Source organism: Bos indicus, chromosome 21, assembly GCF_029378745.1.
Source record: "Bos indicus isolate NIAB-ARS_2022 breed Sahiwal x Tharparkar chromosome 21, NIAB-ARS_B.indTharparkar_mat_pri_1.0, whole genome shotgun sequence".
In the NCBI taxonomy this organism is placed as follows: Eukaryota; Metazoa; Chordata; class Mammalia; order Artiodactyla; family Bovidae; genus Bos; species Bos indicus.
Window position 1 is genome coordinate 46,984,042 of NC_091780.1, and position 4,985 is coordinate 46,989,026.

Genomic DNA, 4,985 nt, shown 5'->3' on the forward strand with positions numbered 1-4,985 from the left:
CATTTCTGTCCTTTATCGAGCTCATCTTTGCATGAAATGTTCCTTTGGCATCTCTGATTTTCTTGATGAGATCCCTAGTCTTTCCCATTCTGTTGTTTTCCTCTATTTCTTTGCATTGATCGCTGAAGAAGGCTTTCTTATCTCTTCTTGCTATTCTTTGGAACTCTGAATTCAGATGCTTATATCTTTCCTTTTCTCCTTTGCTTTTCATTTCTCTCCTTTTCACAGCTATTTGTAAGGCCTCCCCAGACAGCCATTTTGCTTTTTTGCATTTCTTTTTTATGGGAATGGTCTTAATAGGTTAAAAAAATTAAAATTAGGTCAGAGCAAAAAGCGAGTGGTGGGGAGCGGCAGTGGCAGCAGCAGGGCCAAGGGGACACATGGGCAGTGGCGTCACCATGTCGCACTGCCACAGCCACGGCGGGGCTGGGTGCCGCTGCTCCGCCAAATGGGAGGTGCCAAATGGGAGGAGCCACCAGAGCAGCGTGGCCTAGCCTATGGCCTGCACCTGTGCATCGACCTGGAGCGGCTGCAGGGCCTCAATGATAACTGCGAGGTCAGCGGCCTCCTTGCCCTCAAGCCACAGGAGGAGTGGACATACGGCTCCAAGTTTGTTGAAAATGATGCAGATGAACAGCTTCTGTTTAATATTCCATTTACAGGCAATGTCAAGCTTAAAGGCATCTGAGATGAGACTGTATAAGAACATTCCACAGATGTCCTTTGATGATACAGACAGGGAGCTAGATCAGACCTTTAGTCTGAACCCAGACCTTACAGGGGAATTAAAGTATGCTACCAAAATGTCTCGTTTTCCAAATGTCTATCCTCTCTCAACTCATATTTCAAAAAAACTCTGGAGCCGATACCACAAAGGTCTTTTATATTGGCCCGAGAGGAGAATGGACTGAGCTTCGCTGACATGAGGTGACCATCTGCGATTATGAAGCATCAGTCAATCCAGCTGACCACAGGGTCTATCAGGTTACCCCACAGACACTCTTTATTTCCTAAGGGCTGGCCAAGACTCCCACAGAGGCGTTGTGTCGGTGAAAAGTATGACATCCTGCTGGGAAGGACAAAGAGAGATGGGGCTCCAAAGAGTTGGCTGCCACAGCCTCTTTCAAGCTTTGTCTTTGAGGCTTGCTGCCGAAACCTGGCCTATGGAAGACACCGCACCCCCACGAAGGGTTGTGTGGGTGCCAAGGGACAATTGTGGTTCTCTGGGTCTTGGGCTGGTCAGTATCTGGAGGCCATGGATAATGCCTGCCTTCCCAGATAACGCCTGACATCCCCAGTGTCTTGTTGCTTTGTGGCAGGATTATCGTGTGACTTGTTTTTAAAATGGAAACTATTCCTGGGCTGCAGTAAACTTTCTGAAGCCTCAGCATTGTGTTTGCCTTACCCATCAGGAGAGTCTCCAACTAGAAATACGTGTCCCTGCTTGCTCCTTCTCCCTGTCATCTTTCAGCATTCTTGTCAAATTGCCCAGCTTGGAGTTGTCTGTCATGCACCAATGTCCCATGTTACAGTTTGAAGAGCAGGAATCTCCTGATGTTGGTTTATAGCTTGAGAGGGTCTTTTTTCCCTCTTGCCCAGGGAAGCAGTCTGAGGAGAGCATGGGCATTGTTTCTGTGTTTGTGGGTATCCTGGTTGGGGTAAGATGGGGCTTTGATATGCTTCTCTTTGGGACATCCTTAATGTTTATCAGCTTCTAACCAGTGTTGTAAGCCCATTGGCAGAATTTGGAGATCTCAGTTCTTCTGTTCGTGGCTTTGTATTCACTGTGACTAATAAGCTTCCTAATAAATCCTTGCCAGACTTAAAAAAAATTAAAATTATAAAAAAGAGAAAAGAAAAAAAAAAGGAAGAAGAAAGAAAAAAGGAAAACTCCACAGAACTGCAAAAGCCCAAGAGGTAGAGGTAGAGGTTTATAGCAAAATAAAAAATGTGACTTAATATATATATATATATATATACACACACACACACATGTACACCCATAAGCAAAATAAAAACAGTCCAACAAAAATAAAGTACAACAGATTGACCTGGCAAACAAAGGAAACCAACAATCATATCTGCTAGTTAAGAACAAAACTAACTAAAGCACAAACTGGAAAACACAACTAAAGCAAGGTGCCAATTGGGGAATAAAGCTATGAAAATAAAACTAACAAATATGTTGAGTGGCAAGGAAAGAAAGAAAAGAAAAAAAGAATAGATACGCAAAGTTAAACAGAGGTAGATAAAGATTTACATACATTAAAGACTAACTTGAAGGGGAAAAGAACAGTAGGAAAAGCAAACAAAGGAATAAATGTATAAAAAACAATAACAGGTTTAAAAAACTAAAAATTAAAACCAGAGAATTTTTTTTTTAAAAAAAAAGGAAAACTCCAAAGAAATGCAAAAAGCCCAATGGAGAAGCAGAGATTTAAAACAACAATAAAAAATGTGACTGAGGAGAAAAAAAAAACTCAAAAGCTTAATTAGATTTCATAGTGCCAATAAAATCGACAACTACAACAGAGAGGGGAAAAAAAATGACCAAAAAAAAGAAAAGAAAAAAGAAAGAAAATCCAAAAGAATCTACAGAACAAATCAAACCATAAGAATAATAAATGTTTTTCTTGAGTCACAACTGTCAGAGTGCTTTGGGAGTTGCAGTCCACCTCACCTGCCTAGGATGCCCTCGAACACTGTGCTGATCTCTGGACCTGCTGTGGCGGCAGCTCAGATTCTAATCTGGTCTTGCTCCTGGGTGTTCTTGCCTCCATTGTCCACAGCTCTCAGAACTAGTGCATTTTCTTTTTTGGGAGCTCTCAATGACCTTCTATGTATTCCATAGACACAGAGTCTGCCTAGTTGATCTTGTAGATTTAATCTGCAGCTTGTACAGCTGGTGGGAAGGTTTGGGGTCTTCTTCCTTAGTCACACTGCCCCTGGGTTTCAATTGTGGTTTTATTCCCACCTCTGCACATGGGTCGTCCACTGGGGTTTGCTCCTGAGGCTGCCCTGGAGGACTTGGGTTTGTCCCTGTGAGGGCCACGTGTGGAGGTGGTGCAGGTGCTTGGGTCCCAGGGGTTCTCGCAGCACCAGGTACTCAGGGGAGTTGGCAGCTAGGGCAGCAGGAAATATAGTGCTCTAGAAGGGTATGGCAACCAGCATTGGCCAATATGCTCCAGTATTCTAGCCTGGAGAACCCCCTTTCCTGCCAGAGAAGCCTGGTAGGCCACAGTCTACAGGGTCGCAAAGAGTCAGACACGACCAAAGTGATCCTGCGCACATAGATGCAAAACTATTTTTGCCTGTGGCAGCTCTGCCCCAGTAAGAGTTGAGCATAAAGGTGGCGCAGCTGCTTGGCTTGCAGGGACCCTGGCAGCGCCAAGTGTGCAGGGACATGGACTGCCTCCACCGCAGGAGTTATGGCCCTATCAGAGTCTTTTTCTCGAGCCTCTTGTAGCTGGCGTTCAGAAGGCCTCTTTGGCCAGTCTTTCTCTGTAGCTTCACCAGTTCAGGCACTTAGAGGGCTCCCTTGCCTGTTGTTCAGCACATCAGGCACATAGACCCCCTGGCTGGGGTCCTACACTGTAGATCAGCAAATCAGTCACTTAAAGGGGCACCCTGAGTGGGGTCCTACTCTGTAGTTGGGCACATCAGTCACTTAAAAGAGCACTCTGACTGGGGTTCTACTCTGTAGTTCAGTGCATCACACATTTGATGGGCCAGTGTCTCTATTGTTCAGCTGCCAATGCTGGCACGTGGGGAGAAAGAAAGGCTATGGTGATGGTTCCACCCGCTATGTGTGACTTAGCAGTATCGCCTTGCTTCCATGGCTGCCTGGCTTTCCTCCACTGGCATTTCCCACCATGATCTCCTCCCTCAGTTCAGTTCAGTTCAGTTCAGTCGCTCAGTCGTGTCCGACTCTTTGAGAGCCCATGAATCGCAGCATGCCAGGCCTCCCTGTCTATCACCAATTCCCGGAGTTTACCCAAACTCATGTCCATCGAGTCGGTTTCACCATCCAGCCATCTCATCCTCTGTTGTCCCCTTCTCCTCCTGCCCCCAACCCCTCCCAGCATCAGGGTCTTTTCCAATGAGTCAACTCTTTGCATGAGGTGGCCAAAGTATTGGAGTTTCAGCTTTAGCATCAGTCCTTCCAAAAAACACCCAGGACTGATCAGATCTTCCTGCAGTCCAAGGGACTGTCAAGAGTCTTCTCCAACACCACAGTTCAGAAGCAACAATTCTTCAGCACTCAGCTTTCTTTACAATCCAGCTCTCACATCCATACATGACCACTGGAAAAACCATAGCCTGGACTAGACGGACCTTTGTTGGCAAAGTAATGTCTCTGCTTTTGAATACACTATCTAGGTTGGTCATAACTTTCCTTCCAAGGAGTAAGCATCTTTTAATTTCATGGCTGCAATCACCATCTGCAGTGATTTTGGAGCCCCCCAAAATAAGTCTGACACTGTTTCCACTGTTTCCCCATCTATTTCCCATGAAGTGATGGGACCAGATGCCATGATCTTAGTTTTCTGAATGTTGAGCTTGAAGCCAACTTTTTCACTCTCCTCTTTCACTTTCATCAAGAGGCTTTTGAGTTCCTCTTCACTTTCTGCCATAAGGGTGGTGTCATCTGCATATCTGAGGTTATTGATATTTCTCCCAGCAATCTTGATTCCAGCTTGTGCTTCTTCCAGCCCAGCGTTTCTCATGATGTACTGTGCATAGAAGTTAAATAAGCAGGGTGACAATATACAGCCTTGAAGAACTCCTTTTCCTATTTGGAACCAGTCTGTTGTTCCATGTCCAGTTCTAACTGTTGCTTCCTGACCTGCATATAGGTTTCTCAAGAGGCAGGTCAGGTGGTCTGGTATTCCCATCTCTTTCAGAATTTTCCACAGTTTATTGTGATCCATACAGTCAAAGGCTTTGGGATAGTCAGTAAAGCAAAAGTAGATGTTTTTCTGGAA

The 4,985-nt window shown here is 45.1% G+C and overlaps 1 pseudogene; it reads left to right on the forward strand.

Annotated features, from left to right (window-relative positions):
* The first annotated feature begins 398 nt into the window (after positions 1–398).
* On the forward strand, positions 399–1,014 carry LOC109575323 (PITH domain-containing protein 1 pseudogene; annotated as a pseudogene).
* The last annotated feature ends 3,971 nt before the right edge of the window (positions 1,015–4,985 follow it).